General features: G+C 45.1%; 1 protein-coding gene across 1 annotated transcript in view; it reads left to right on the top strand.

The window, feature by feature from the left end:
- Window positions 1–10,961, top strand: part of LOC309794915 (uncharacterized protein) — a 385,639-nt gene that overhangs the window by 297,437 nt on the left and 77,241 nt on the right. The gene's annotated exons all lie outside the window — the stretch shown is intronic.

The following is a 10,961-nucleotide window of genomic DNA, read 5'->3' as shown; positions in this document are numbered from 1 at the left end:
CTCTGGGTTACACTCCTTCTCTCCCTGTTACACTCCCTTCTTCCCCACTCTCTGGCACCCCAGGTGGCTATGCTTCCTTCCTGCTCTCTCTGCTCTAGTAGTCAATATTTTTCCTCTCCTTCTCTGCCAGCACCATGATGCTCTGAAGGCCACGGTTCCACCTTTTATCCTCTCCCGGACCCTCTGTCTGAAACGCCTCACCCTTGTTACCACCCTCCCACCACTGATCCAGAACCCCTCACCCTTTGTTGCTCTCCAATCCCTGGAGATCCGGCTTTTTAATTTACTTCTTTATTTTATTCACCTGCTACCTTACAGGCTTGATCAGTTTCACTTTACTGTCTATTTACAAGTCCCTCTATGTTCCCATTGGTTCTCCCTCATTCTTTATCCTCCTCAGTTTTTCTGTTTCTCTCAGTCGCTCTCTGTGTCTGCTTCTCCTGATCCCCCTCGTCCCTGTATTTACGAGGATGGTGACTGAATAAGACGACCGCATACTGTCAGAGACCGTTTGGAACTCGGGACCGAAGAACACTATGTGTCACATTGCTGGCCCAGGTCACCTCCCCCTACACGGGGTCTGAGGAAGGGCTGACCAGGAAGGGGAGGCCTGCGGAGCAGAAAGACCGGTCTGAGTAAGAGACGAGGACAGAGGATCTAAGAGGGAGGGGGTCTCAGGAGAGGGGAGGACACTCCAGAATCCCAGGACCGGGGAGAGGACGCGGCCTCTCCGGCAGCACGGCGGCCGGAGCTGCCCTACGGAGGCGGAGGGCGAGGCTGGGGAGCGCGAATCCACCTCACGGAAGAGGACTTTACAAGCAGGGCGGAGGTACTAAAGGGTTTTAAGCAGGAAAATGTAGCGAAAGGCGGTGACTACGTGGACCGAAGGAAGAAAAGGCAAGGGCTTCAGTACTGGTCTCAGAGAAATTTAAAACCCAAAGGGAAACGGTCCGCGATCTGTAACAGTGATGGGAGGAGGGGCGGACGTGGGAATGTAAACGCCGCAGTGACTCCAGCACCCTAAGGATGGAGTAAAGGGACCGCGAAGCACAGATTTAAACTAGAAAAGAGAAACTTACGTTCTGCAGTGTGACCTTCGTTGTAAGCATTCCGTTTCCGGGTCCGTAAAGAAGTGCGCATGCGTGTGGTGAAGAGGTGGGGCGGGGCCTGGGTGGAGCGCTAAGGACCGGGTTGGGGGGAGGTGAGGGGAACCCAGGTACAAACAGGGACTAAGGGAGGGTGGGAAGGGGGCGGGCCCGGAAGGTGCTTGGAAGGTGCTTGTACTTGACGGGCTTAAGTTGCAGTCTGTAACAATTTTAAGCTAAAGGTTACATTTGTGGGGGCCAGTTATGTCGAAAACGAAGATGTTTCCTCTAAACAAGTAGAATATGGTTTAAATAAAAGCTATTTTTCCCAGTAGGTTGCTCTCGTGTCCTGCTAATGAGCCCAAAGGTATTCATATTTCTGGAAATGTGGGTCTTCCAGAGTAGTTGACATGAGTCAGTGGTTGGATCCAGGAAGATTTTGTGCAATTAGAATTAATGTAAGAACTGAACTTGTCTCTGTGTTACACACTAGAATGAGAAATACAAAACTCTCCCTGGGTTGAATGGGCTATTTCATACTGACACCCTGCAGAGCAGCTTCTCCGTTTCTACTCCCCTTTCACTCCAGAGGCCAAATTCAACAATCTGCTTAGTTCCAGAGACTCAGGGACAAGTCGTAGGTTCTGAGATTGGAGGACTAAGGCAAGTGATAATTTAGGTCAGTAACCGTTGCTTTAAAAAGAGCAAAACGTTTTCAAAAACTGTTGTAAATTGGGACTTCCCTGGTGGTCCAGTGGTTAAGATTCTGTACTCCCACTGTAGGGGGCACGGGTTCCATCCCTGGTCAGGGAACTAAGATTCCGCATGCTTCACAGCGTGGCCTGAATAAAAAAATAAATATGTTTAAAAATTGTTATAAATTGTATTCTTTCTTTTTGCTAACGGGTTTTAATTATTTGCCGTTTTAGCCTAAGTTTTTTGTTTGTTTGTTTGTTTTGTTTTGTTTGTTTTGTTTTTTTGCGATACGCGGGCCTCCCACTGTTGTGTCCTCTCCCGTTGAGGAGCGCAGGCCCCGGACGCGCAGGCCCAGTGTCCATGGCTCACGGGCCCAGCCGCTCCGCGGCATGTGGGATCTTCCCGGACCAGGGCACGAACCCGCGTCCCCTGCATCGGCAGGCGGACTCTCAACCGCTGCTCCACCAGGGAAGCCCTCGCCTAAGTATTTTTATTTATTTATTTTTGGGCCACAGCACGGGGCATGTGGGATCTTAGCTCCATACCACCTACAGTGGGAGTGCAGGGTCTTAACCACTGGACCGCCAGGGAAGTCCCATTTACCGTTTTGTGTGTGTGTTTGTCTCTGTGTGTTTTGGGGTGTCTGTGGCCTTATTATGATTTTAGGCAGCCTCTCTGCTAATGGATGGGGCTGTGTTCCTGTCTTGCTAGTTGTTTGGCATAGGGTGTCCAGCACTGTAGCTTGATGGTCGTTGAGTGGAGCTGGGTCTTGGCGTTGAGATGGAAATCTCTGGGAGATTTTTGCTGTTTGATATTATGTGGAGCTGGGAGGTCTCTTGTGGACCAGTGTCCTGAAGTTGGCTCTCCCACCTCAGAGGCACAGCACTGACTTCTGGCTGGAGCACCGAGAGCCTTCCATCCACACTTTTGGGAGGTCTGAGGTCTTCTGCCAGCGTTCAGTAGGTGTCCTATAGGAGCACTTCCACCTGTAGATGTATGTCTGATGTATCTGTGGGGAGGAAGGTGATCTCCGCGTCTTACTCTTCCACCGTCTTGAAGCTGCTCTCTCTCTGTGTTTTAATATTTACTTTTTATTTGACTGTGCAGGGTCTTCGTTGAGGCATGCGGGATCTAGATCCCTGACCAGTGATGGAACCCGGGCCCCCTGCATTGGGATTGCTGAGTGTTAACCACTGGACCACCAGGGAGGTCCCCTATTTGCCGTTTTGAATCCAACTGTTTACACAGCGACATATAAGAATTGTATAAACAACTCTTTATACAATTACATACATCAGTATATAAGTTTAAGGTGTACAGCAATAGTCTGACTTCCCTGTGTTGTGAAATGATTACCACAATATGTTTAATTAGCATCCATCATTTCACTTAGATAAAATAAAAAGAGAAAGAAAAATAAAAGAAAAAAAATTTTTTCTTTTGATGAGAATTGCCTTTTTTTTTGATTCTTCTACACATAATCATATATTTCTCATTTGTTATTGTCTTTGGCTTTGAGCCATAAGAATTGCCTTATTTTGTAAAATACTTATCGTATTCCTTGCTTGTGCTGAAATACCTTAAAATATCTTTGAGAAAAACTTGTTTACATCATAATATACTTAAGTCAACAATAACTAAATATAATGCAATTTCAAATTCACAGTATGTTCATTACGAGAATAAGTAGAAATTTACCTTTTATTTTTATTTATTTATTTATTTATTTTTTGCAGTACGCGGGCCTCTCACTGTTGTGGCCTCTCCCATTGCGGAGCACAAGTTCCAGACGCGCAGGCTCAGGGGCCATGGCTCACAGGCCTAGCCGCTCCGCGGCATGTGCGATCTTCCCGGACTGGGGCATGAACCCGTGTCCCCTGCATTGGCAGGCCGATGCTCAACCACTGCGCCACCAGGGAAGCCCTACCTTTTATTTTTAAACTGTAATGTATTTTAGCGGTTTGTGTCCTATTGCTGAAAGTTCTATCAGGTGTGGATAATAGAGCCTGTAAAATATATAGTATTCAGAAGACATGGGGATTTATTCTCATCTAAGGAATAATTAAGTTTGCCATGTTTCTAAGGACATTTACTGGGGAGGTATATTCTCTTTAGTACGAACCCTAAAGAAGGTAAATCTAGATTATCGACTATGCAATAGCTTCATTTCTGCCCCCAATATTTCTATGGCAATATCTGTCATTAAACATTTATTGCAGTATGTTCTACCACATTCCTGCAGGTGGAAGATTTCATCCATAGAGAAACAGCAGTCAATTGTAATATGATGTTTACATAGGGCTATTAGCATATTTAAAATATTTTCAGACAAAATGAGCAGAATGTCCTGGTGTAACACAACATGCAAACAACATCCCATTTTTATTTTATTTTTGGCTGCGCCGGGTCTTAGTTGCAGCATGTGGGATCCATTTCCCTGACCAGGTATCGATGGAACCCAGGCCCCCTGCATTGGGAGTGCGGAGTCTTAGCCACTGGACCACCAGGGAAGTCCCCAACATCCCATTTTTAAAAGATGCAGTGACTGGAATAAATTTTGGGATGTGCGTTAGATAGACTATTATGCAACGTTTGAATGTAGCCGTGTTGGCGGGTGGCAGCACCGGGGACGCCCTTGGGAAGACACTGGTCTCGATCTCTCAAGGAATAACTTCTCATCCAGCCGCCCCCCACCCCGGGCTCCCCACAGTGCCCGGCAGGGACGTCACAGTGGCCTCGAGCAGGAGCCGCCGGTGCCTTATTGCCCAGCTACGATGGGGGTCTCCACGGCGCGCAGAACAAGATGGAGGACCACAGGGACGAGGCCATCCATGTCCTCTGCGGCCTCGCCGTGGGCAGAGCAGGGGGTTGCACGGGCTGTTGCCGGGTCACTGGGCGCTGGCTTCGGGCTTTGCTGGCCCCGTCAAGCCAATGGGCCGGTGGCACGCCAGCCTGGTGGGAGGCGGCCACTCCATCTGAAACTGCGTCTCAGCCCTGCTGGCCAGGCCTAGGCCGAAAGGAGCCTTTTTTGTTTGTTTGTTTGTTTTCGGTAACAAAACTGCAAAGAAAGCAAGCAGGAAATATATACACTTTGTCAGACAGGAGAAAAAGATGCCTTAAGTATAAAACGTGAAGAGTCAAACATACCGCTCATGGGAGGGAGATGCTGTGTGGAGCCAGCTTGGTTGGCAGCCACCAGCAACTTGTGCTTAAGCCTGATAGTTTTTTTTTTTTTAAGAAAATAAAAGGAACCATAGTTATGAGGTTTTCTTTTCTTTTTTTTTTTTTAATAATGTGGAAGAAAATTATTAAGAATGGTGCCTGGGCTTCCCTGGTGGCACAGTGGTTGAGAGTCCGCCTGCCGATGCAGGAGACACGGGTTCGTGCCCCGGTCCGGGAAGATCCCACATGCCGCGGAGCGGCTGAGCCCGTGAGCCATGGCCGCTGAGCCTGCGGGTCTGGAGCCTGTGCTCCGCAACGGGAGAGGCCACAGCAGTGGGAGGCCTGCGTACCGCAAAAAAAAAAAAAAAAAAAAAAAAAAAAAAAAAAAGAATGGTGCCTTTGTTCTCTTTATCTTTTTAGCTTTTTTTTGCATATTTTAAAATATATTTTTTAAAATATTTATTTATTTATTTTTAGCTGCGTTGTGTCTTAGTTGCAGCACCGGGGATCTTTCCTTGGTGGGGGGGTGGCTGGGTGGGTGGGGTCGTTTCTAGTTGTGGCACGCTGGCTCCAGAGTGTGGGCTCTGTAGTTGCCGCAAGCCGGCTTAGTTGCCTCGTGGCACGTGGGATCTTACTTCCCCGACCAGGGTTTCTAACCTGCGTTCCCTGCGTTGGAAGATGGATTCTCAACCACTGGACCACAAGGGAAGACCCTGCATATGTCTTGCATGCAACACATTTTTTTAATATAAAAGTCTCCTGTCTCTTGCTTAAAAAAAAAAAAGAAACTAGCTCTGTTGGCAAAAAAGACGTTTCAGTGTGGACTTCCATGTTTCCAAGCAAGGAGATGACTCAGTGGTGGAACCTTTCATTAAACACAAAACAGTAGAGGACAAGCTGAATATAAGGCAAAGTCATGCATCCATTTTTTTAATGGGGAATTTCCTTCCTTACACAATTATCAAGGCAGACAAATTAACATATTCACGAGAAAAAAAGGGAACTTCCTAAATCACAGGAAGATTTTGACACAGGTTTCCCTGTGATATCCTTATGAAACTGATACAAATTATTAACAATTCAAAAATGTGAAAAACAGAACGATATAGTATGACGTGACCTTAAAAATTAAAGAATATACATTTTTGAGTCCAGGTGGAAGGACTGAAATATTTACCACTGTCAAACTTAGATAAGGATAGATTTTATTATAAAGGATTATTACCAGGAATTCCCTGGTGGTCATGGTCCAGTGGTTAGGATTCTGTGTTTCCACTGCGGGGGAGGGTGGGGGGCGGGGACGGCTCAATCCCTGGTCAGGGAACTAAGATCTAGCAAGCTGCCCTGCCACAAAATTTGTAAAGCCTCAAAAGTCAGATAAAAAAAGAGCTTTTCTTTTATACCCAGGGGTAAACAAGGTAGGAAAACTCCTATATGGAGGGGTGGATGAGCACATGGCAGGAGCCTGAGTTTCTCAGATGATGTTTTATGCTGAAATCACTTACTCTTGGGTGCACATATTCTGGCAGCAAGGTTGCTCTGAATTACAAAGCTCAAAAGTGGTCCAAAAAGTAAGGCATTTGGAAGAGGAGAAAAGCTTAATTTTGATTAAATCATGTTAACAGGCATTCTGTCCACTGATACAAGGACCAACAAATCAGTAATCGTTGATAAAGCAATGGATGGTAATTTGTCGGATTCCTTTCTGGCTGTTTCCAAAGTAAACAAGGGGGCTATCATTAAGTCTTACTGAAATTAAAGAGGAAGCATAGTTCTTAGTAAGTAAGGTGTTACCATCTGCAGAAAAGAAGAAAAGGAGTTCTTTTACCTTTGCTATTTTCCAGAGTTCCAGGATTGAAGTAAAGTCTAACATTGTCACCACATAATGTGACATCAAGCAAAATTCAAAAAATAACAAATACACATGTTACATTTGGATAATGGAATATTAGAAAATTTAAACTAATGATCATAATAACAAACATACCCAAGAACCTCAGCGTTTATGCCTTTGAATGGCATTGAAGGACCCTGCATGCTCCTTGTGCCTGTGTTATGTCTATTCCTGTCACATGCAAGAGGAATTGTCTCTTAGATTAAATTCGTATTTGTCCTTACAACACACACATAGAAAAGACAGCAAGTATGACCTTCAATTTGGCCAAAAGACAATTTCATTTGATTGAAAAAAGCAGATGCCATTCGGCTTAATTTCAATCATATTTATGAAATAACAATTTACCTCCTGATTGTAACAGATCAACAAATTAAATATAAAGAACCAAAGACTTAACATGTGTTTTTAAAGGTTTTTTTTGTTTTTTGTTTTTTTACATTGATGATATAAAGCAATGCTTTTTGACTTAAACTGTCAGATTCCCCTTGACCTACACTCCCTGGACCAGAGTTGGTCTCTGCCTCCTGGGTTTTAGGGGAATAGAAATGGAAATGATGTTCTTATACCTTTAGTATGAAAACGCTCAGTCAGCACGAGCAGACTTTTGCATTTCACCTTTCAGTTCCCGTTCCCTACAAAGATAACTCTGTTATCTCTTGCTTAACTAAATGAGCCTGTTCTGGGTGAGAACCCACCCTACATCCCATGGCTCAGTTGCAGTCATCTCCCAGTGTACCTGTCTCCACCCACTCATGCCTGGCTGTCTTCCTTAGTTTATCATGTCTTTGCAGTGAAACATAAATCTTTCCTTCTTGCCTTCTGTTCTCTCTTTCTCTCTTTCTCTTTCTTTCTTTCTTTCTTTCTTTCTTTCTTTCCTTCTTCCTTCCTTCCTTCTTTCTCTTTCCTTCCTTCCTTCTTTCTTTCTTTCTTTTTTTGGAACCCGTGCCCCATGCAGTGGAAGCCTGGAGTCGTAGACCACCAGGGAAGTCCCCCTAATTTTTCATTTAAATAGTTCTTTTTTCAATTTAAAAAGGAAAAAAACCCAACAGAACAAAACAAAACCGTGTTCAATATAAGTGGCCGAAAATGACAGCTCTAAGCATTTTCCTTGATTGCTTCAAACATTACTTTGAAATAAGCAGGTAGGAGCTGTACTCCTCAGGACACCACAGAGACTCCAAGAGATCCAGAAGGCAATGATCCAGTTCAGTTAGGCAGAAGGAAACCCCCAGGTGCAGAACAGAGGGAAGCCTGGTGGTGCTGCCCCCAGAACCTTCCTTTTTCCTGACCAAACCTCCGTATCAGCCCTGAATTCACCCCTACTTATTCCCTGCTCCCCTACCACTGTCCTGTCCTCCCTCCTCACTGTATGTTGCTTCAGGATCAGAAACACTCCCAGGTTTCTGCAGACCCTAAAACGATCTATTTACATTTTTTAATCACAGAGCCTAATCAGTAACTGCCTACATGCTTACCCCTGTGCCCCAGCTAGTGATTGTTTTACTCTTTAGATCAGAACAGCTACACTATGATAGTTTCCTTGGTAACCCATGAGCCAACCTCAGGTAAATTCCCCCTCTAACTGGTAACCTACCTCTTCCCCTCCAATAGTGAAGTCTGCTGCCCTGTCCTGCCTGCCTGCCTTCTGCTATACAAGGCGGGGTGTCATATCAGGACCTTGCTTCGGACCTGTAAGATCCCCTATCCAATAGAATCACTGATGTGTCTGTGACTGTTTCTGGGCTCTTTCTTAGGTCTTGAGGTTGCGAATTTGCAAGGTTTGCAGGCCTTGGGGGTGCAGCCCAGTAGGCCTCCTGTGTGAATGGGGAATAGAAACAGAAATGCTGTTACTATTTCTGAATAGAAACAGAAATGCATGTCGGTATGAAACTGTCCATTGTACTCAGGGAGAGTTTTGCATTTCACATTCTTGTCTGTAATCCCTATACAAACAACTGCAATTTTTGATTCGTTAAACCACCTAAATTAATTTTCTTTTTTAAAAAATTAAAGTATAGTTGATTTACAATGTTATGTTAGTTTCAGGCATACAACACAGTGATTCAGGTATATGTATATATGCAGTTATATATAATATATATTGAAAATGAATACATATATATATTTTTTTGAGATTCTTTTCCCTTATAGTTTATTACAAAATATTGAGTATAGTTCCCCATGCTATACAGTAGGTCCTTGTTGGTTATCTATTTTATACTAATTCTAATTGCAGGAAATGTTCCTGGGTCCAATCACGGCCACATCAGGCTCTCACCAAGATCCCAGTTTCCAGACCAGTTAATTTTGCTTCAGCCTCACTAGCAGGACCTGCCTGCAACCAGCTAGCAAAAATAGGTTTTAACTTAAACTATGTTCAACTTGTCCTGAAGAAAACATGTTTCTAGGACTGCTCTGGTGGGCTAGTGGTTAAGACTCCGTGCTTTCACTGCCACGGGTTGGGGTTTGATCCCTCGTTGGGGAACTAAGAGCCCACAAGCCGTGCGGCAGGGCAGAAACAAAACAAAACAAAACATTTTTGACAGAAGTGTCCCACACGATGTAACCCTCTACCTTAAAACTGTTAGAGGGACTTCCCTGGTGGCGTGGTGGTTAAGAACCCGCCTGCCAATGCAGGAGACACGGGTTTGAGCCCTGGTCCGGAAAGATCCCACATGCCGTGGAGCAACTAAGCCTGTGTGCCACAACTACTGAGCCTGTGCTCTAGAGCCCAGGAGCCACAACTACTGAGCCCGTGTACCCCAACTACTGAAGCCTGCGTGCCTAGAGCCCGTGCTCTGCAACAAGAGAAGCCACCACAATGAGAAGGCTGCAAACAAAACTGTTAGAGACAGTGTTACTGTCCTCCAGTGGGTGTGGAGCCAACAGATGCAAAGCAGGAAAGAAGGAAGGGTTTGTTTATTTATTTATTTTTGGCCCTGCCACGTGGCTTGCAGGATCCTAGTTCCCTGACCAGGGATCCAACTCCGGGCCCCCAGCAGTGAAAGCCTGGAATTGTAACCACTGGACTACCAGGGAATTCCCAGGAAGGACTTATTACCTGCAACAAGTTGAGGAGAACACTGGGGATCTTTCCCAATGCTGTGTCTCACCAACAGCAAAATTAGCAAAGTTTTTTGTTGGGGGGGTGTGCCTCGAGGCATGCGGGATCTTATTACCCCTGACAAAGGATCGAACCCATGCTCCCTGCAGTGAAAGCGCAGAGTCTTAACTACTGGACCACCAGGGAAGTCCAAGGGGATGTTTTAAGCTAAAAGTACATGCCTATTCATGAAGGGGCTTGGGCTGCCAATGGAGTCCAAGCTTTAGTTGATTGAAGTAAGGAGGGTCAGAAAGGTCATCATCAACATCCCTTAGGTTCCAGTTGACCTGGTGGTTGAGTGCTTCAGGCTAATCTTTACTATTGAAACAGAACTGGGAGTCATTACAACTGATATATTGTCTTTGCTATTGTTAGTTCTCTTGCCTGATAGCAGGCTACGTTTCTGCATTCCTTTATTCCCTTAAGATCTTTAATTCCTGAGACCTGTTCAAGGTCAAGCATTGTGGCCAGGCTTAGATCACGAAATGGCTAAGGCAAAAATGGTTTCTCATATATCAAGAAAGCCATTCCTGGTTCTTTTTCTGGGGATCCTCTAACCTATCTTGTTACCTTACCTAACCAGGTTCCTTGACCCAATGCTCAGCAAGACATGAAGGTTTGCAGCAGAGAAAGTTTTATTCATGAGGCAGCCAAGCTAAGTGATGGGAGAACAAATATCAAACCCACCTCCCTCATGGCAAGACCTGGGACATAGGAAAAGTGATTGGAGATAATAAAAACATGAGGTAATCCTTGTTCTGCACCAGCACAACTAAGTTAAAGGCTTCTTCAGGGAACTCATGTTCAGAAAATGGCTCTTAGCTTGTTCAGAAGGTGGAGTTTTTGGCCCTCTGATGTCAAAATGACACAGAGCAGACACTCACAGATGCGCAGGTGGAGGGAGGGTCAGTGGTTCTAACTAGTTGTAACCAGCTCGGCATCAAACTGGACACAGCTGACTCCAAGTTTCTAAAAAACAACTTGGACAAACATCTTTAGCTAAATGACCCTTGCAGGA

This window comes from Mesoplodon mirus, assembly GCF_964341445.2.
Source record: "Mesoplodon mirus genome assembly, chromosome: 19".
Taxonomy (NCBI): Eukaryota; Metazoa; Chordata; class Mammalia; order Artiodactyla; family Ziphiidae; genus Mesoplodon; species Mesoplodon mirus.
The sequence above is the reverse complement of the archived record's forward strand: the minus strand, read 5'-3'. Positions and strand labels throughout refer to the sequence as shown.